The sequence below is a fragment of the Crotalus tigris genome, unplaced genomic scaffold (genome assembly GCF_016545835.1).
Source record: "Crotalus tigris isolate CLP2741 ecotype Arizona unplaced genomic scaffold, ASM1654583v1 scf7180000018371.15429387391:27106975, whole genome shotgun sequence".
Classification (NCBI taxonomy): Eukaryota; Metazoa; Chordata; class Lepidosauria; order Squamata; family Viperidae; genus Crotalus; species Crotalus tigris.
In genome coordinates this window covers 14,115,560-14,139,261 of record NW_024096970.1, presented here as the reverse complement: position 1 = coordinate 14,139,261, position 23,702 = coordinate 14,115,560, and positions in this window count along the sequence as shown.

The window sequence follows — 23,702 nt, the reverse complement described above, 5'->3', positions numbered from 1 at the left end:
GCTCACAAGTGATCTAAAGAACTTTCCAGCTGCTTACAAGCTTCCCTTACGCATCTGCAAGTAGCCAAAAATCTAGCTGTCAGTCCCATTAGATCAGACATGTCGAACTCGCAACATCACATGATGTCACACAACGTATCGGGAGAGTTTTGCCATTGCCGGCAATGGGGTGGGCATGGCTTCCGCATGATGCATCCAGCCCGTGGGCCAGCAGTTTGACACCCCTGTACTAGATGGAAGCAGATCAGGAAATAAACTCCACAGGGAGTCTTTTATTAACTGTAATAGAATCTTACAAGTCTGATTGTGCTCTCTGGGAGTAAGGGAGGAGTCTGGCTCTGCTACTTCTGAACCTTATCTCATTGCTTTTAAAAATATTTTAGCCTGTTTTGCCTAAGTTACAGTTCTTGAATATTTCCATCAAGGTCATGTTCCTTACTTTCTACACCAGCCTTGCAATTTTAGAGAAGAAAATATATTAAAGATATCCTAGTTAAAATGCAGTATTGCAGGCTAACTCTGCTCACAGCTTGGAGTTTGATCCTGACAGGGCTCAAGGTTGACTCAGCCTTCCATTATTCAGAGGTCAGTAAAATGAGGATCCAGATTATTGGGGAAAGTATGCAAATAATGCTTACATTGTAAAACAACCAGAGAGTGCCATAAAGACCATGGGATGGAATATTAGCCTAAATGCTATTGATATTATTATTACAGATCTAGGTGGGGAATTCTTGGAGCTGATATTTTACGTATCTGGAGAATATCAAGTTGGGGAAGGTTGGCATAGAATATTGGAAAACTTATATTTTGCATATAATATACTTGGGTTCTTGAATTTATTTCTCTGAATCCTGTTAGTTTATTTAGCTTTGAACTACGAAATGTGGGTATGGCTGTTGGCTTAATTCCTTTTTTTTAACATTCAAACTATTATATTAACATAGATAATAAATCTAAGGATAACAATTTTAAGGAGGGCTAGAACCTGGAGTTAGAATTTATTGACCATTTGTTTTACTAAGGTTGCAATCACTTCCCTCATTCTTTTCCAGAATGCCATAGCTTTTATATAATGCTAAGGCTTATGTATAGAATAAGAGAAGTATTATATCTTATTGACCAGTCTAGTTTGCAACTGTCCCAAATTAGAAGATACTGTATATTCATGATGCCACCACCAGAGATTACAAGAAAAAAAAGAGAGAATGATAGGCATGGTACTCCATTATTTATGCTATTTTCTAATTTTTTAAAGTTCTTCAAATCACAAATCTCTGCCAATTTTACAGCTAATTTTATTTAGCTTCTAGTTGCAGTTTAAGGATGACATTTGAATAAGACTTCTTGATTATAGATTTATTTGTGAAATAATCAGCATTAGCAGTAGTATATGTGAAAAGTCTACCCTGTAGCTCATTACTGTAGCATCAACCTGTCTGTAATTTGCAAGTTTGTTTGGTTCCCAGTATAGCTGTACAAGGGGAAGTAACAGATCATTTTTATAAATTAAAATCAATAAGGAAGGAGAGCACTGACCACCGTGGAAATATAGACTGTGCCAGCAGAAATTGTAGAAAGAAGGATTAATTTTAGCTGCTTGCTTTCATTCATCAATGCAAGATATAAATCAATTATCATTTGTAAATGCTGAAAGCTTCTGACTTAAGATAATATGTTTTAGCAACATAAAAATGAAAATGGCTTTTTTTGCAATAAAAAAGTTAGGAAAAGGAGGAGGAGGAGGAAGAGGAGGAGGAGTTTTCTCCTTTAACATTAGTTGAAAAATTGTCAATGTTGTAATGTCACCCAAGATTCATTGCAATATTGTGGTGTCACCTGAGGTACACTGTCTGGAGAACCATTTGCATTCTGTCTACTCTGATATTTGTTCATTACTAGACAAAGATCTTTGATTTTCATAGTCTTTCCAACTTGTGATTCAACTTGAATCTTTACATTATTATAACATTGTTTTTAAAGTTTGCTGTTCTACCAAATATATACAGTAGGTATTAAGGTTTTGTTGCTGCTGTTATAATTTATAGTAAGTTGTCTTGAAATCTGATTAAAATGGAGGACATAATTATAGCTTTAAATAAAATGAAATACAGAAGCAGGAATCTAGGAATGAATCTTTCGTTTTTCCCCCAAATGATCAAGGGACTCATGAACCTGTAAGGTACAGGAAAAAGTTTTCTCAAGGGTATAGTTTTTCCTACTCTTAATATATCTTTACTTTATTTTGAAGATTTGAGATTCTATTTTCTTTAATGTAAGTGATTCATAGAAAAGCAGCAGCAGAAGTGAGGGAAGTCCTTCATAGCTCTTCAAGGAATGATTGTACTTGATTTTACTTTGGAACATTATTTCTCCCACACATCAGCTGCATATATTTAGTGTTTCCCTGATGTAGAATATGGTTTTGAGCATAATTTAGTACTAGTGGAAATTTATTGAAATGTTATATACAACACTTTAAAAAATATGCCCAGTGGCCACATTGCTTTACTGTTATGATTATTTCACTATCAATTTACTTGCCATGTTTTTGTACAGCTCATATTTATTTCAAAGGGGTTGCAGAAGACAACATCTTGATAGATTATCCTTGTGGTCTTTTATGACTTATCTACCCATCTTGCTTTTTTAATTTGAAAAGTGCTTCCATGTGTGCATATATGATTTCTTCAGAATCTTTTTGAGGTGGTTACTGTTATTTCAGGAAGAGGCATATGGAAATATTGGTTTCTATTTAATAAACAGTTCAATTATACATTGCTTAAACTATATTTCCAACACAATCATTCAGCTGAGGAAATCAATAAACCCAACGTCTTCAAGATCTATTTTTAATGTTAATTATTCTATTCTGTTAACTTCCTCATATCGAAATATTATATTTATATGGTTTTTGTGTTTTTAATTGTACACATCCCTCTGTGAGTGAGCTGTGTGGTCTCTAAATTTGATATATAAATAATAAATTAATAAATAATTATTTAAACAGATCTGTTGTTTTCATGAAGTGCTCAGCGTTTACACAAACACATACACATAGTTAGCAATTTGCCCTCTTATATGGGCAGAAACATAGGATTGACAGCCTATCAATAAGGAAGGAAAGAAAAGAGAAAGATGGAGCAAATAATAAATAAATATTTGATAGTTCACACACCATAGTAAGGCAGTTCCAAAGTTCTTTGTTCTATTTTCAAATGTTTTTATTAGTCACTCTATTCCTACTAGTGATGTCTTCAGATTTGGCTTAATCCTAACCCTAAAGTAGAGTTGTCTTTTTAGTTCTCAGCTAAAATCAACTAAATAGTCATTTAGGTATATTGGGTATCATAGAATTAACAATTACTCTGTTTTTATGACTGTCCTTTACGTCAGGAGTCGCCAACCCCCAGTCCGTGAACCAGTACTGGACTGCAGCATGCCAGCAACTGGTCAACACAAACAAGCAAAGCCCCATCTGTGGGATGCAGGCAGCACACAAAACCACACACACTCTGGTCTGTGGGAAAACCATTCTCCACAGAACCGGTCCCTGGTGCCCAAAAGGTTGGGGACCTCTGCTTTAAGTAATTCTGTCATGTCTTTAGACGTTTTTAGGCTAAATACTTTCAAACATCCTAATAAGATGACTGAAGAACATTGTTTTTTAAATCTTTCTTTCCTAAAGGAAAGTATTTTCATTATACAAATTGAAAAGGAGATAGAAAGAATTCAGAACATCCATTAAGTCACAATAGATAGCCACAACACCAGTGTTGTAGTACTTTGTGTTTCTTTAAATTTTCAGTGAAGATTAACATAATTTATAATTTCAGATAATCCTAAATTACCAATTTTTATCGACCGACTGAAGTTACATCGGCATGAAAAAAGTGACCAGTTCTCACACTTATGACCATCATAGTGTCCCCATAGCATATGATCAAAATTCAGGTGCTTGGCAACTGGCATGTGTTTAATGTCCTGGGGTCATGTAATCACCATTTGAGATCTTCCCAGCTGGCTTCCAAGAAGCATGATCAATGAGAGGGGGAGCCAGATTTACTTAACGATCATGTGATTTGCCTTAATAACTGTGGCAAAAAGGTTGTAAAAAGTTGTAAAATGGTCATGACTCACTTGTATTTCTTAGTGGTAGAATTGCTGGTCCCATTTGTGGGACTAGTTGTATTCTAAAACCCATTAGATTTGGCTCTGATTCTAGACACTATTGAAAAAGTGTCATTAAAAGTTCTGCCAGATATTCCACTAGATTTCAGTAACATTCTTCTGGCAAAAAGTTATAAGCAAAAATAAAATAAAATTATCCGGGAACTACAAAAATAAAGTTTTTACATGATTTATTTAAATATGCATCACTACTGTTTGAACAAAATCAACATTGTTCTCCAAGCACAGACAAAATACTTTCCCATCTGGCGATCCTAATTTTACTGATTTATTTATTCTATTTTTATTTTGCTATCTCCTAAGACTTGGGGCAGTATGCAAAGCAATAAAATAACAATAAAATACCACCACTAATCCCTAACCATAAAATAACATAACATACAGAACTCATAAAATGTTTTGTTAAAGGTTGCTGAATGAACATTTCTTTGTAGTAAATGCTCATTTAAAAATTGTAGTTTTCATTGCCTTCCAAAATGCCAAATGTGAAGAAGCCAAGGACACCCTAGAAATAAATATCCCATAAAGTAAAACCATCAGAGGCACCCCACTTAATTAATTAATGAAAGCAAGGCAGTATTATACTAGATAAGGTGGGACAAGAGGGATTTATAAGACTTACAGTAATAATCATTTTGGATTGAACCTGACAGCCCACAATGCAACAAACACAATATAGCTGTTATTGTAGAATAATCGGCTCATAGAAATATGGAACTGTAGATTTGGAAAGGATTACAAGTATCATCTAGTCCAAAACTCTACAATATGTAGGAATACCAATTAAACCATCCAGTAATGGTGCTTGTCCAATGTGGAGAATTGAAAGCATAGATTATGTAGACTGTGGAGAATTGAAAGCATAGATTATGTAGACTGTTCCACAGATCATACCATCAGGGAGTATTTCTTGTATTTAATTAAAATATTGCTATATACAACATAAATACAGGATTTTCCCTGCTTACATCCTGGCCACCACTCATTGCCACCACTCATCCCATAAGGTAGACCATACCAGGAAATTCAAAGGAATACTAAAACTATTTTTATTGGAATTGGCTATAATAACAGAATCTTGCAAATCTGATGGCACTATAGCTTTTCCCCCTTCTCATATTCCTGTGAATGAGGTAGGTGTCTACCTGAAGTGATTTTAAATGGTACTTTTTCTTAAAAATGTCTCAGTGCTTTTGCCTAGGTAACAGTTATTGAATATTTCCATCAAGGTAACTGTCCTTAATTTCTACATTACTATAGTGTTCAAAGCAGGGAACTAACATTTCCATTATGTTATATGTTAGTCAACCCTAAAATTATGTATTATATCCAGTTTTGGATGCCATACTTTATAACAGATTCAAAGGGAGTGCAACGTTTGTAAGGAAATGCAAAAAAGATTAACATGGAACAGGAAACGAAGTATTACAAGAAAACAAGGAAACAAATCTGTTAAACGTAGACAAAAGACAGATGAACAAAAGACAGCTCTCACAACAGAACATGTATCGAACAGAAAATGATCAAGGCCTGTCTCTATTGTTCCAGGGTGCAGTTCAAAGTCTTAAATTGCAAAAAGACAAATTCTGAATTAATTGTTGGGAAAACCATCCTAACAACAATTTGACAATGGAACCAATTACCAAGGCAAGTTTTGCTCTCTATTTCATTGGATGCATTGAAGCTGGTATGGTTGGTACATATGTTGAAAAAAACCCTCTATGAATATGAATCAACATCTTAATTTAGCAAGTCTTTCCACTCTACAGTCAGACAAATAGCTAAGTAGCATTCTCTCTCTCTCTCTCTCTCTCTCTCTCTCTCTCTCTCTCTCTCTCTCTCTCTCTCTCCCTCCCTCCCTCCCTCCCTCCCTCCTTTTTTCTTCACTTTTGTGTATGACTTTGACATTTGCTCCCATATTTTATACTCATGGTGTGATATCAATACTATGTTTGATAAAACCAAACTACCAAATAAAAAAAGTCCTTTTAATTATGTTCCTCAATTCTGATCTGGTGGAAACTATTACTAACAATTTATATGAATTACAAAGCATCTTATTCCTCCCCCCCCCAATATTTGTAGCCAATAAAATGGAGGGAAAAAATACATACTTGCAAAATTGGGGAGTTCTTTTGGGAAAAACCTCACTAACTGTTTTCAAAGCTTCTTTTCGAAGTTGCCAACTGGCAGCTAAAATCCATTCTTCTGAGACAGCGTTAGACCACTGCCATGTGTTGTCATGCCATTATTCAAGAAGCTTGTAAATGAGGGGGGGGGGAAATCAGGCATACATGTGACTGCTACTTGCAGAAGATACTTAATAAAATAGACTTTTAAAGCATAGTTGGTGAAATAAATAACATTTGGGCAAAGATGTTACTTTTTTATTATCACAATTTTTTTCTACTTATGGCAGCCAAATTTAAAAGCACAGATGATCAAATTATATACCTGCTGAAAAGGTGTACTAAAACAGAGGTCCCCAACCTTTTGGGCACCAGGGACCGGTTATGTGGAGAGAGGTTTTTCCACGGACCGGAGGGGGGGCATGGTTTTTTGTGCTGCCTGCTTCCTGCAGATGGGGCTTTCTTGTTTGTGTGGCCCAGTTGCTGGCATGTTGCAGCCTGGTACTGATCCATGGACCGGGGGTTGGGGACCCTGTATTAAAGTACTGCTCAGTTTTAAAGATACCTTATAAAAGGTAAGTGTTGTCAGAGTTCTGTTCAGAGGTATTATAGGTGCACTGCCTTACACAGTCAAATGCTAAGCAAGCCCTCTACTATTTTCAAGTGAGAATGCAATTCTTTTGATAAATTGTTTAATTCTGCTTTATGTAATGCTGCGTATATATATTTAGTGGTTTATCAGATTACAGTTCTGGCATTTCTGTTGATCTTTTTGTGTTCCAAAATCACTGCAAATTAATTTTCATTCCATTTTAATCCTGTTAATTATAATTATTCTAAGCATAGCACAGCAGACTTAACACTCATTGACACATTCCCAGAAAAAGTGGAATGAGAATGCATTCTTTATCAGAGAGAAAATTAACATTCTTTTAGTGCCAATTTGTTTGCACAGAGGTTTTAAAGCTTCTCCATGGATCTAAAACCAACATTATTATTATCATGCATATGGTATTTTAATGTGATAGTGTTTGATGGTCTTTATCTTGTTTGATTCACAGCAGTCCCCTGAGATAATATTGCTGTTTTACAGATAGGAAACATTATGGATGTGTGAACTCCTACTGAGGATTTTAACTCTTCACACACACACACACACACACACACACACACACACACACACACTCACATCCACACCCACACACCCACACATGCCACCATCATCCTTGAAATTTCCCAGAATAGAGATTCAATAAGTTTAGTAGGATACTTTTAGCAAATCTTTTCCCCTTCTCTTCCATCTTTTCCTTTCTGTTTCCTTTTTTGCCTTCACAATACACAAACACACACATATAAAATATTTACAAATATACCTACCCTTTCACACTATTCCAATTTGGGATAAGCAGTGTTAGATAAAATGCAAAAGGGGAATGAAAAGTATTGAGCAAGATAAATTAAAAACAGAAGGTAAAGGAAAAGAAAATCTGAGTAAAACTAGTTTGTGTCAATACCTTTCAGTATACTGTCCATGCCTTGCTGCCTTAATAAAACCATTCTCCAACATATCCACCAATCAATTCATAAAATTCCTTTTATTCTCTTCATAAAATCTTTTTTAAAAAATATTTTTATTCATAATACAATTAAAACAACAATGGACAAACATGACATTCCAGAATGAATTTTCCTATCAGTTCCTATCATGGTACAAAAGCTTCATAAAATCTTTTGAAGGTTTCCTGAATTCTATCAAATCACAGCACATTTATTTTTCTATTTTTTCCCAGTCCATTAAGTCTTAATAATAATAATAATAATAGTAAAGTTGGAAGGGACCTTGGGGGTCATCTAGTCCAACCCCCTGCTCGGGCAGGAAACCCTACACCATTTCAGACAAAGTCCTCCTGGTCAGAGAGAGATTGTAGGATCCAATTTGGGTCAGTCATCAGGACTCAGAGGTTTTTGAGGTTTCAAAAGAAGTCAGATGTCTTCCAGGTGCTACTGCCAATAGGGACAAGAAGCGTATTTCTAAAATAATCAAGAATGCCAGAAAGGACTGTGATGTGGAGGCTATTGTACATATTAGCACTAACAATCTGTCCCAAAAAGATGTAGTCTCTGTGCAGAACAATTTCCAGAGCTTGGGGAAGGAACTTAACAGAACAGGCTGTAGGCTTACTTTTTTCAGAAGTTTTATCAGTATATAAGGAGCAAAATGAAAAAGGCCAGCGTATAGCACAATTCAATATGTAGCTAAAGGAGTAGTGTAAAGGGGAAGGGTTTGGATATATTTGTCACGATGTCTGTAGCTGGTCCAATGAAAAAAATGTACAAAAGAGATGGTTTGCATCCATCAAAGAAAGGGACTGAGTTACTCGGCTATAAATTCACAGATTTTCTGGAGGAATATTTAAACTAAATAGCGGGGACAGTGAGTTAATTGATACAGAACAATCCCCGGCAATCTAAAAACTATAGGGCTATCAGTGCATGTAACATAGATGTGTGTGCGGACAAGAATATCACCCTTGCTGTCAAGCAAAATCAAGCTTCTAGTAGCGAGTGTCACACAAAGTGCACTAACCAAATAGGTAGTAAGACAATAGGGGAATTCAGGCACCAAACAGGTTACGTAGAAAGTAAACACAGGTTTAGTCATAAAGGAGTCAAATGTCTATACACCAATGCACAGAGTATGAACAGCAAACAGGGTGAACTAGAAATTCAGCTTAATGAGGGCAGATATGATATTGTTGCCATTACGGAAACATTTGCATTTGAGTCAATATAAAATGACATTGCCATAGGTGTATACTACAGGCCACCCAACCAAACAGAGGAAATAGATGAACTTTTTGCTAGTCAGCTAACTAAGGTATGTAGGAAGCACATCACAATAGTAATGGGGGACTTTAACTACTCTGACCTCAACTTGAGACAAACTCTGCACCAAGTGGAAGATCAAACAGATTCCTTGCAAACTTATCAGACAATTTTGTCTCCCAAAAAGTAGAGAAGAGAACTAGGGGATTAGCTATTTTGGATCTAATTCTTATTAACATAAGATGATTAAGGGACTAGAGGCTAAAGCATATAAGGAAAGGTTGCTGGAATTGGGTATGTCTAGTTTAATAAAGAGAAGGACGAGGGGCGACATGATAGCAGTATTCCAATATCTCAGGGGCTGCCACAAAGAAGAGGGAGTCAAGCTATTTTCCAAAGCACCCGAAGGCAGGACAAGAAGCAACAGATGGAATCTAATCAAGGAGAGATATAACCTAGAACTAATGAGAAACTTCCTGGCAGTTAGAACAATTAACCCGTGGAACAACCTGCCTCCAGAAGCGGTAAATGCTCCAACACTGGAAGTTTTTAAGAAGAGACTGGACAGTCATTTGTCTGAAATGGTATAGGATTTCCTGCCTGACCAGGGGATTGGACTAGATGACTTCCAAGGTCCCTTCCAACTTTATTATTATTATTATTATTATTATTATTATTATTATTATTATTATTATTATTACATGTGCTGCAGCCCATCTTCAGGGAACTTCTTTCTAGCTAGTCCGAAAGCTCAGAAGACAAAACATCTGGTCCCGGTGACTGACCCAGATTGTGTCAGACCATGAACAGTCTTATTGCGTGAGATAACCCAGGAATAAACACAGTAAACAGTGGTCTATAGTAAATGGTGGTTTATCTTACACTATCTACAATATCATATACCAGGAACAGTATACATACACATGGTAATACAACAGGATCCAACAAACCACAGTTACATCAGGAAATGGAAGAAAGAGAACACAGCAGTGGAGCCTTCCCTTTTATATAAAGACTCTTAAAGAGACACAGACCTAGTTAGTTCTTAAAAGGGCATAGACCCTGCGGAGTCATTCCCATCATTACATCATACATCTCATATTACATAAGCTGGTTAGCTGTTAAATTATTACCTTGACAAATTGGATCCTGCAACATTATCCTGGGACAGGTATATTCGCCTTCATTCATCAGAGAGAGATTGCTAGCCAGTGAAATGAATGCTCTTACTTAACTCTGAGTGCAAAGGGTTGTAAAAATAGTTATCCATACAATGGTGTGGAATTCACTAGAGCAGGGGTGTCAAACTGCTGGCCCACGGGCCGGATGCATCATGCCAAAACCATGCCCACCCCATTTTTCCATTGCCGGCAATGGAAAATAAGTCACAATATGTTGCGACACATCACATGACATTGCGAGTTTGACACCCCTGCACTAGAGGTAGGAAATTTTACATTGCCAGTAATGAAATGATTAACTAATAATGATTAACCAGGTTCCCGTAAGTCAACTCTCCAGTTTACTGTTTTGCTATTACTTATCAGAACTTATGCTTTAAAAAAAATCATAAGCACAATTTGGAGTGTGCTTTGCATTATTTCTTTTGAACCTAAAAACTGTCTTGGCAAGGAATTATCAGGCATCATTATTCAATCTCACACAGTGATATGGGTCCTCCTTTTGAAAATAATTAATAACAATCGCTAGTTACAGCAGTCTTACCCTCGATCTCTCATTTTGGTGTTCTCACGCAAACACTCATAACATGTAGTTGTCTGGAAGAGAAAGAAAGAAAGAGAGAGAGAGAGAGAGAGAGAGAGAGAGGGAGGGAGGGAGGGAGGGAGAGGGAGGGAGGGAGGGAGGGAGGAAGGAAGGAAGGAAGAAAAAAACATACATTTGCATAGATAGATATAGATTGGGGTTGTTGATTAATGGCAACATAATATTAAATTACATACGCAAGCCCAAATTCAGTTAATAATATGATGATGACTATTTTCACATATCACTTTAGTTGGGTAGTGAATGAAAAGGTAGTGCTGCTTGTATCAGCACTACTATCGGAACACACTAGCCTGACTTATACAGATTTGCTGATATAATCTTCAGTGCAGTAGCTACAACAGAATCACAGAAAAAGAAAATCATGCCACATCAGCAAAAACTACTAGAAAAAACTGAAGTCTTTCCTAGTATTTTTCTGCATGATTATTTCCACAAACAATACTGCAAAACATTAACTAGTACATTGTGAATTACATCTATAATTAAACTAGGCTATGTGACCAGAATACATTCTGCAGAGTGGTCTCTTTGCATTTACAATGTTTATTTATCTGCAGGCTAAATGCTGCTTCTATTAAATTGGTTTCTAAGTTGTAATATTGTTCCAACAATTTGTTTTCATTCTGTCTATTATCTGACACTTTGATTTGTGATATTTAAAATTATTCTAAATGTTTTAGTTCACTTATTTGTCTTAATTTGTTAAAAAAATAAAACCATCCAATAGGCAAATTCTCTAAACAGTTAACAATAAAACATACAAAGATACATTTGTATAGAATAAAATAATAAAATACAAACGGTAAATGCAAACACTATAGAAACTAGAGAACAACAAGGCAGTCATTCAAAATCTAAAAGAATAGTAATTAATACTAAAAGCCAATCAAAAAGCCTGGGAAAATTCATCTTTCTCTGGCATTGAAATGATGTAATGTGCTCATTTGGGAAGACATTTCATAAATGCCAACACAGAAGAAGTTTTTTTTTTCCCTGACAGAGAATCCTTCCATTTCTTTTGACATGAGAACCTGGAGGAGGCTCTGGTATGATATGTTCATATTGGCCAGTGCCAGTGAGCATCCACCGATGACCTCTCCCAGCAATTTTATGTAGATATTGAAGAGCATAGAGAGTATGATGAAGTCCTGAGAGATTCATAACTCATCTGTAATGAGGCAGGAAGATAACCTAGGATAGAATCAAGATCATGTGAAGTATTAATACCACTTTACAATGCTTTGGTAAGGCCACACTTGGAACACTGCATCCAGTTTTGATCACCACGATGTAAAAAAGATGTTGAAACTCTAGAAAGAGTACAGAGAAGAGCAACAAAGATGATTAGGAGCAGTGGTGGGATTCAAATATGTGAACAACTGGTTCTCTGTGCGGATGCCCCTTCCGGAAGTCCATTTTGGGCCTGAGCAACAAAAATTAGCTACCGGTTCTGCCGAAGTGGTGCGAACCGGCTGAATCCCACCACTAATTAGGGGACTGGAGGTTAAAACATATAAGGAATGGTTGCTGGAATTGGGTATGTCTAATTTAATGAAGAGAAGGACTAGGGGTGATATGATAGTTGTGTTCTAATATCTCAGGGGTTGCCACAACAAAGAGGGAGTCAAGCTATTCTCCAAAGCACCTGAAGGCAGGACAAGAAGCAATGGATGGAAACTAATCAAGGAAAGAAGCAACCTAGAACTAAGGAGAAATTTCCTGACAGTTAGAACAGTTAATCTGTGGAACAACCTGCCTCCAGAAATTGTGAATGCTCCAACACTGGAAGTCTTTAAGAAGAGATTGGACAGCCATTTCTCTGAAATGGTATAGGGTTTCCTGCCTGAGCAGGGGGTTGGACTAGATGACCTCCAAAGTATCTTCCAGTATTATATTATTATTATTATTGTTGTTGCTGTTGTTGTCATTGTTGGTTGTTATTATTGTTATTGTTATTACTACCTTCTGCAAATGATCATCCCAGGAAGAATGGAATTCCTAAACTACAATGCCACAAAATCACCCCTCTGACCTCTAACAATATCATATATTACTGTCCAGGTAAACATAAATGTATTGATTAACATTGTTCAAAGTTAGACTAAATGCAAAGATATTTTATAGCTATCTATTCTACAGTATATATCATTCAAGAGAAAAAAAATAAAATAAGAAAGGAAGAATCAGTATAATATCCTAATTTGATATATGCAACCCCCTTTCTCTTCATTTCTCACTGTAAATCATTCAATATTAGGTGCTTTATCACAACTGTCTCCATATTAGTTTAGACTAAATTAGTCAATTAATCAATTAATCAAAAGATTGAGGGAGTTTCTTCTATGGGACGTTTTTTAGTAGAAGAGTTTCTGTGATGCTGAACAGAAGCAGTGAAGCTGAGGAAATTCTCATTTCCTGGAGAAATGCTTGGAATTATGAATGTCATAGGGTATTATTGTAATTGTTGTTATTATCATTCATCGCACAGTCAGCCAGATGTTCAGCCTGGATTTGGCATTTTGTCTACCTATCGAGTCCTTACCCAGGACCTGGGATAGGCAGATGTGGATGTTTGATGGTATTACAGGTATCGTCGCAGGATGGAAGCAGTTCCTAATAAGGCCGCCTTTTGCAATTGACTAATAGCAAATTTGTCAATGCCAATGGTGTTCAAGTGGTGCTCCAGTTGTTTTGGGATTGCGCCCAAGGAGCCTATGACTATTGGTACTACCCTTGCTTGCTTTTGCCACAGTCTTTCTATTTCTATTTGTAGGTCTTTGTATTTTGTTATCTTCTCCAGTTCTTTCTCTTCTATTCTGCTATCTCCAGGCACTGCCACGTCCACTATCCAGACTTTTTTGTCTTTCTTATCGACAATTGTTAAGTCTGGGGTGTTATGTTGCAGGTGCTTGTCTGTTTGAATTCTGAAGTCCCAGAGCAGTTTAATTTTATCATTTTCTATGACTTTCTCTATTTTATGATCCCACCAGTTTTTGCTTACAGGCAAATGATATTTTTTACAGATCTTCCAATGCACCATTGTTGCTACTTTGTCATGCCGCTGCTTGTAATCAGTCTGTGCAATCTTCTTGCAACAGCTTACCAAGTGGTCCACTGTTTCTTCAGCTTCTTTGCATAGGCGGCACTTACTGTCTGTTGCTGTCTTCTCAATTTTGACTTTGTATGCATTTGTCCTTAAGGCTTGGTCTTGTGCAGCCAGAATTAGTCCCTCGGTCTCTTTCTTCAATTTTCCTGCTCTTAGCCATTGCCAGGTTTTATTATTATCTGCTTTCCCAGCTATTTTTTTCATGTATTGGCCATGTAGTGCTTTGTCTTCCCATGCCTCTATTCTGTTCTTCATTTGGTCTTTCTTGTAGGCCAGTTTGGTCTCTCCAGTAGTTAGTAAGCCTTCCTGATATACTAATTTCAGTGCATCTTCATCATTGTTCTTCAGATATTCTTCCAAAGCCATTTTTTCTTCTTCAACCATCTGATGTACTTGTAGCATTCCACGCCCACCTATTTGCCTTGGTAGATAAAGTCTATCAATGTCACTGCGTGGATGAAGGGCATGATTCATTGTCATTATTTTTCTGGTCTGCCTATCCATTGCTTTTAGTTCTGCTTGAGTCCAGTCCACTATTCCAGCTGTGTACCTAATGACTGGGATTGCCCAGGTGTTGATTGCCTTTATGGTATTTCCTCCATTGAGTTTGGATTTTAAGATCTTCTTCACTCTCTTGATGTATTCACCTCTAATCTTTTTCTTGACTTCAGTGTGCTTGATGTTGTCAGCTTGAAGGATACCCAAGTATTTGTAGTATTCTTCCTCATCCAGACTCTTAATGTTATTTTCGTGGGGCATCTTGATTCCTTCAGTTTTCACTATTTTTCCTTGTTTGATAGTAAGTGTGGCACATTTGTCCAAGCCAAACTCCATTACAATATCTTGGCTATATATACGGACAGTGTTGAGCAGCGATTCTATTTCAGATGATGTTTTTCCATACAGCTTCAGATCATCCATGTAAAGGAGGTGGGATAGTCTGGCAGATGTTTTTGATGTTTGATAGCCATGTCCTGAGTTATTCAGTATTGTTGACAGAGGAAACAGTGCAATAACAAATAGTAATGGTGATAATGAATCTCCTTGAAATATTCCTCTCTTGATATTAACCTCTCCCAGCTTTCTCACCATTGATCTGCAACTGTGTCTTCCATTGTGCCATCGATCTTTGCACAAATTTTCTGATGTTTCTACTGACTCCTGTTATTTCTAGGCACTTTATTATCCAATCATGTGGCAGAGAGTCAAATGCCTTTTTGTAGTCAATCCATGCCACATTCAGGTTGGTCTTCCTTCTCTTGCAGTTTTCCAAGATCATTTTGTCTATTAGGAGTTGATCTTTTGTTCCTCTGCTATTGGGGCGGTTTCCTTTCTGCTCAGGTGGAAAGAGATTGTTTTCAACTAGATGCTGTTGTACTGCATCAGCTACCACACCAGTTAGTAATTTGAAAGTTGTTGGTAAGCAGGTAATTGGCCTGTAGTTACCTGGTGTTGCCCCTTTTGCTGGATTTTTCATTATTAGGTAGGTTTTCCCAGTTGTTAGCCACTTTTCAATTTCTCCTCCTTGTAGTATATTGTTGAACTGCTTGGCAATGAGTGGGTGTATAACAGTTAGATGTTTCAACCAAAACCCATGCAGTTCATCTTCACCTGGTGCTGACCAATTTTTGATTTTCTTTGCTCTTTTTTCTACCATTTTTGTTGTTATTACTAGTTCTTTCATTTCAACTTCTGTTTTATTTGCATCCACCTCTTTTAACCAAGCGCATCCTTGTTGTATTTCTTTGGGTTATCCCATATCTGCTTCCAGAACTGCACTGTTTCTTCCTTGTCAGGTACTGACTGATTCCTTGCAGTTTCTCCATTGATGGATTGGTAGAAACGTTTCTGATTGGATTGAAATTGGAGGTTCTGCCTATAGTTTGCAATTCGAGCTTCATATCTACTGATTTTCCTGGCTATAGCTGTTATTTGTTGCTTTATTATTTCCAGTGCTTCCTTGATCTTCCTTGTTTCTAAGTGGTATTTCTTGATTAGGTATTCTTTGGTCTTCTTGTTCTTCAGCTTCTTTTCTTTCATCTGTTCTAGCTTGCTTGCATGTGATCTTAACTTGCTGATCTTATTTTCTAGTCTAACCTTCCATTTTTGTGGTGCACTGTTTGTTTGTTTTTCTTCTTTGTTGATTTTGCATCCCAGGTATTCTGTTATAACTGCAGCTGTGCTGTACATTAGTTGGTTTGTTTCTTGCAGTGAATTGGTGCTTATACTTGCTATTGCAGTATTTGCATCTTTTAATGCTTGTGCTAGCTGTTTCTTTGGAACAAGCTTCAATGCAGGCAGCCTTATTCTGTTGTTTTTGTGCTGTTCTAGATGCTCAGTTATTCTTTGTTTCAATTCTTTTATTTCTTTAGTTAGAGGGTTTTGTTCTTCCTGAGGAAGAGGTGCCTGGTTTCCAAATGAGAACAGTTGTATATCTCTACTGGATTCTTTCACTGCCAACTCCCCCTGGTTTGCCTCTACATTCTGAATTACTTCTGGTAAGGCTTTGATTTCTTTGCCCTGGGTAAACCTTTGCAGTTCGTCCAATTCTGTTTCTGTAAATACTTTATTTCGTGTTATAAATCGGCGTTGATCTGCTAGTCTCTGTTCTGTTATTTCTGATTCTGGATGTTGTTCTTTCCAGAATTGGTGCATTCGTTTTAGATATCCTCTTCTTGTTGGACTTGATCTGTAGTAACAGATCATTATTTCTTTGTTTTCCATCACTGTGTATCTGCGACGGGTAAACACCTTTTCTTCCAGTAGTTCTGCAGCTGCTGGCCCTGGTTGCTCAGCCAACAGTCCTGAGTCCTGTAACCCATTTTTCACCAGATATCCAGGAACTCCAATATCTAGTGCGGACCTTGTTAACCCGGGCGACGTCCGAGCCGGTATGGCATTCTGAAATTTACGTCTCACCATATTTTTTATGGGAGAGACACTCTTTGTCTGACTCCTCTGATGAGACCTGTCCAGTATGGTTGAACCTCTGGCATAGCTCTCATCTTCCTCAGAGTACACAAGCCCCACAACCACGTCAAGGTAGTGCCCACTATTATTATTATTATTATTATTATTATTATTATTATTATTATTATTATTATTATTATTATTATTATTATTATTATTATTATCTGCAGTTGTCTGACTGTCAGCTGCCTGCCTTAGGCATGTCAGCACTTGCATAGAAAAAGGAGGAAAAGTTTGTATAAGGACAGTTGTATTAAAGAAGTCAGGACTGGTAAAGAAAGGAAAGGGGTCTTCTTTTAGATTTGGCAAGTGATGCTGCTGGAGTGAAAGGTAACTGGACAAGACAAAAAAGCTAATAGCTGGGAGAACTGGAAGGGAGAAGATCTATGGCCATGGAAGGTGCCTGAGGCAGCTGTAGCTGGCTTCTTTTTTTTAATTTTTATTTTTCCTTTTTCTCTTTACAAACAACAAAATACAAAGTACATTTTTTCTTTTTTCTTAACAATACTATGTCCTATATCTCTTACATTTATTTACATTACTTCTCATACTTTTTTATTCCTCAATTCTAACCAATTGTAATACATGTCCCATATCTCATAAAATTCTGTAACTTCTTTGTCCTTTATTTCTAAGGTAAGTTTGTTCATCTCAGCACAATCTAATATCTTGTGTATAATCATTGCATTTGTTGGTATGTTTTCCCTTTTCCAGCATTGTGCATATGCAATGTGTGCTGCAGTTATTATATGTACAATGATGTATTGAAATTGTTTTTCCATTTTTGGATTGATTATGCTTAATAGAAATAGTTTGGGTTTAAGTTCAATTTGTTGTTTTGTTATTTCCTGTATCCATCTCCTTATCTGCTCCCAATAAATCTTTGCTTTGGGGCATTGCCACCACGTATGGTAAAATGTTCCTTCTTTATTTTTGCATTTCCAACAATCCGGATTCATATTTTTATATATCTTGGCCAATCTCGCCGGTGCTAAATGCCATCTGTAGAACATTTTATATTGGTTTTCTTTGTATGCAGCTGACAGCATTAGTTTGTAAATTCTGTTCCATATTCTTTCCCTTTCATCTAATTCTATATTTCTACCTATATTTTATGCCCATGCTATCATTGGATCCTTTACTATTTCTTCTTCCAATTCAACTTCTAATAAGAGTTTATAGGTTTTTGTTAAAAAATTTCCTCCCTTGTTTGTCAGTATTTTATCCAATTGCTGTGGTATCCGACTTATTCCATACTCTTCCATATCTTTGCTATATTTTGATTGTATCTGTATATATGGCCACCAATCAATAGTTATTCCCTGTTCTTTTAATTCATCTCTTGATCTTAGCTTCCCTTGGTTATCTAATAATCCTTTGTACCTTATCATCTTTGTTTTATCCGGTGTGAATCATTAGCTGGCTTCTTTCTTATACATCCCCACCATCTGACATTTCTCTAGCCAAGTCTGGTGGCAAATCCAAAAGGTCATTTGTATTCAGTTGTAGGTGGAAGAATCTAGCTGGCTGTGGCTGAGTCCATGAAACTAAGATGGTTTAGACCCAGTTAATTCTTGGATGAGAAAGAAGACAAAAGGCAAACTACTTCCATATTTTTGCCAAGTGAGCAATATGGACATGCTCATGGTATCACAAAGAATGAAACAAATAATTTGAATCTCCTTTCTGTAGATCAGAAATGGAAAAATCTCCTGCTCTGATGGACCACCAGGCTAATTTTATAAAGAACTAAAAGGAGAATATCCAAATTGCTATTTTTATGCAATACTTTGCATCAAGTAGACCCCTTACCAGAGTCTTGGAAACAGGCTAAGATAATTTTCAACCTTTTTACCAATCAGGTAAAATTTTCCAAAATTGGCATCTTTTAGGCCCATCTCACTTTTCAATACAGATTATCAACTGTGCACTAAAATGTTAGTTAACCATTTCAAAGTGATTATGAGTAAATTATTAATATGCTATACCTCAATCTGGTTTTATTCCAAATCGAAATATATCTACATGTATTGGGAAACTATTAAAACTTACAAAAAATATTAATAAATTTTCATTAGCTATATATTCTTTATTCTTTAGCTATATATTCTTTAGGTATATTCAAAGCCTTTGACATTCTGGGACTACTGTATTTAAAACAATTATTATGGTAAATAAATTTAAGCTTGGGGCCAGCTTTTGTAAGATGATTGAACATATTTATGGATCAACTAAAGAGAGATAAGTTATATGTCAAATGTTATAATGATTTTAAGAGGCACCAAATAGTACTGCTCCTTATCACCTTTATTATTCAGTTTAACTATAGAAGTATTGACAGTAGCATTTAGATCCAATTAGATTTTAAAATTGGGTGAATGGTTTATCTTTTACATCTTTTGGCAGATGATATGTTTCTGACTCTCCCAGAAGATTTGGAGTTTATGAAACTGCATAGGAACTGTCTGCCTTTGAGTCATTTAAATATTTGTACCTTGTGCAGCAGCTTTTTAAACTGCTCCTAGCTGTCTCTCCCTTTGTGTGCACCTACAACCACTTAGTTTCATGTTTTTCCCAGCAAAGTGAAATATCTGTGCATGACCTGAATAGATGTGGATGCTTTAATTATTCAAAGGGAAATGCTTCATACTGTATGTGCACTTGTTCATTGCAAAGCCCTTTTCAAAATACCTGTCATTTGCATGGTCCTGAGAGATACAGTTTTCCCACCTTTCAGCTTGATTCTTTTATCCCTATTTCAAACTCTCAACTTGTCAAACTGGTTTCTTTCCTTTTGTGATGCAAATAATACTGAAAATATTGGGAATCCATTATTTCACATTACCTGCCATACTGCTGATGCTAAATTCAGTTCAGATGTATTATAATTAATCTAAATTTAGTACCAACCAGGATCATCTTTAGGATATTTTATCCAGTTGTACCTTATATTTGGTCATTTGCTCGGTTAAATTGTTAAGAGAATTTGCTGACAAGATTTGAATATCATGACATCCTACTCATTCAAATAACTGGAGAAGAAGATAGCTATGAATATGTGCTCCTGCGTATATTTAGAACAATCTCAATGGGGATATTAAAAGTCTAGCTTTTAATATCAGGAGCTAGGAACAGATTTGAACAAGAGACATTTTGACACTTGATGTCTTCATTAGATAATCTTCTGGCTCAGTAAATAAACCATGTCAAAGAGCTACAAAGAAAATGTTCAGAGACGACATGAAGTTACTCTCAGTAAAAGTCAGCATACATGATTCCATGACATTAGAAGCCCAGCAAACATTTAATTAAGGTTTTTTTTAAAAAAAATCTGATTTCCCCAAAGCAAGAGATCTGTGTATTTCTCCTAAGCGTTTGTTGTCATCTTCCCAAAAAGCTTCAGTGGGTCTTTAAAGTAATTTAACACTGCATCTGCAACAAAAAAGGAGAGTTAAGTGGAATGTCTGTTAATTGATCCCACATGCCATCTAAGAATTGTGATTAGTGCAGATATAGCTTCAACCCTATTCATAATTTTCCACATTTTGTAAAATTATCTCAGCAGATGAAAAGATCTAGTCAGCCTGAAAGTACGCTACTTTGTTAATTTAGTTGATCTAATACAACTATTGCATTACCAAAGATTTTCCTCCCCCCCCTTCTCTTTTATGGTACATATGGTTTCTTTTGATTTATAGAAGCAGAGTGCCTTATCTTATCCTAAAATCCTTGGCTAAATGAGCATTAAAGTATAGAGCTGAAGATCAGAATTATACTAACCCCATTGACCGTCATCTCTGCAAAATTATTGTGCAAATGCTGCCTTTTATATAAGAGTAAAAGTAGATATATAAAATATGTGTTCTCTGCCCCATAAAAAAGTTTGTTTATTCATGTCAGAAGCATCACAATTAAAATAAGGCATACTACATGACATAACAGGAAAAAATTAAGCAGAGGTTTATTATGTATGATTGCAGTTTATGAGATGCCATGTGCAAGTCAATAATGTACAATTTGAAAAAAAAATATTTTTGATCAATATTTACTTGTAACAATGGGGAATGTATTGCAGGATGAGAAATTGGATGATTTATTTCTAATGAAATTTGTTCAGCTTCAACTATCTATAATCAAAGTGCAATACTAGATATTAGGTTTTTATCTTTGTAAGCTGCCCACAGTCACTGAGTGTGAGTGGATGGCCATATAAATTGTCTTAAATAAATACAATAAATATACTATTCACACTTCATGAAATGTTTCAGCAAAGCTTATGCCGGCAGTCCTCAGTTCAACTGGAAACAGTAATTGCTAACAGATGTGATTGCTAAGCAACATGGTCATAAAGTATAATGTCATAGGAACATGTTTGACTTATGACATCAATTCACCAGTTTTGGCTGTGGTCATTAAATGAATCTCCCTCAGTTATTAAGCATAATGTCAGGTGAACATAATTTGTGACTTCTTACTAGCTTCCTCATTGACTTTGCTTGTTGGAAGCCAGCTATGAAGTCTGCAAATGGTGATCATGTGAACCATGGGACACTATAACTATTGTAAATGTGTATCAATTACCAAATGCCCTAATCAAAATCATGTGACCATGGAATGTGGCAATGGCTACAAATTCAAGGACAGGCTATAAATCTTTGGTTATGGTGCCATTGTAACTTTGAACAGTTGCTGAATGAGTGGTTGGTAAGTGAAGACTACCTGTACCCATTATAAAGTAGAATTTGGTTCATATAAGGTTATCCATACATGACTGCAACTATTTTGAACAATCTAGAAGGCCAACAAGACTTTCCCATTCATGGAATGGGAGACATACAGTTTCTGATAATGGAGGTAACATTGAACCATTGTGGTAAAATTGTTCTCATGGCTGATGGCCATTGATAATTTCTCTTCCATGAGTTTGTCTAATCATTCTAGTGTTATGACATAAAAAGAAACACTTTCACTACTTTAGGGGCAAGCAGATCTTATTCTGAGCCACATGTGGTCTCAAAGCCTCTTTTGACTTCCTCAGAATCCACCAGCTGGGGATGAACAAAGTTTTGGCAGCCTGACAAACTTTTATCAGGCTGAAAAGAGATACCTGAAAGCTATAAACAAAGAAGCAAACAAATAAATAAATCAGGACATTCAGCTCCAGCAACTGTAATTGTCATATCCCTTGCGGTGTTTCAGGATTTTTTTTAAGTGCCCCCCTCCCAGATACAAAACATTTGTCTGCCCCTATTCTACACTATATGTAACCAGATCTCTCATATTCCAATTTCCCTGCTTTTTTCTCCCCATCCCTTAAACTACAGAGTTCCAAACTCTGTATGTTCTTCCCTTCTGGGAAATGTTTGCAGCCCTTTGATCCTTCAGGCTGATTGTCTCTGCACCTTTTCCACAGTTCAGTGAATTTAGAATGCTCTTTAATCATAATAAAAATCACATAAAGCCACTGGAAAACCCTCAAAGATGCCAAACCTTCTGCTGAATTGTATGCAGAAGCTGGCCTGTTTCTAAACAATCACATTACTTGACAAGGAAGCATTATTGGGCCAAAAATGGCAGGAAGGGGGAGGAGAACTAACAAAGAAGCGTGACTTAATTACAGCCTCTTAGATATTAAGTTGCCAGTATGAGGAGCGCAATGGGTATTTACAAGAGGTTGGTTTTAATTATGAATCATACTACTGTTCAAGCAGCTCAGGAGGACAAACATTTGGCTTTATTGCATAACAAGATGGAACACTCCTTTACTTGGTCTCCAGGTTTCTAACCATGAGCACAGGGGAGGCAATATTTTGAAAAGTCTGTATTTCTACTCCCACATGGACAGTTACACATACACTCCTCACTATTTATGTAAGAAAATGTCTCAATAGGCTTGGAGATTCACAAATTAAAATGAAAATACATCTGCTCGTTAAAGAGAACCATGATTAGATGAAAATAATGTGACATATCATATAATAACTGCATTTATTGATTGCTTAAGGGAAAATGAAAACTGATTACGTTAAATACATGGCCTATTCAGCCTACTCTAGGGGTCTTCAAACTTGGCCCTTTTATGACTTGTGGACTTCAGCTCCCAGAATTCCTCAACCAGTGTGCCTGGCAGAGAATTCTGGGAATTGAAGTCCAGAGATCATAAAAGGCCAGGTTTGAGGACCCCTGGCCTACTCTAATATAGATCAAGAGAAGCACTGTCTTCCATTCTTTACCATTCTTGTCACACTGGATGAATGTTTCTGTAATAAGGAGCCTGATTTTCCAAATTCCTAAAGAAATTGGTTGTAAAAAAGGAACATTGAAAATCACCTACTGACTGTTCCCTCCTGCGCATACATCCATACAGTATAATAATAATTATATTATTATTCTCAATCATCGCACAGTCAGCCAGATGTTCAGACTGGATTTGGCATTTTGTCTACCTATCGAGTCCTTACCCAGGACCTGGGATAGGCAGATGTGGAGGTTTGATGGTATTACAGGTATCGTCGCAGGATGGAAGCAGTTCCTAGTAAGGCTGCCTTTTGCAATTGACTAATAGCGAATTTGTCAATGCCAATGGTGTCCAAGGGGTGCTCCAGTTGTTTTGGGATTGCACCCAAGGAGCCTATTACTATTGGTACTACCCTTGCTTGCTTTTGCCACCGTCTTTCTATTTCTATTTGTAG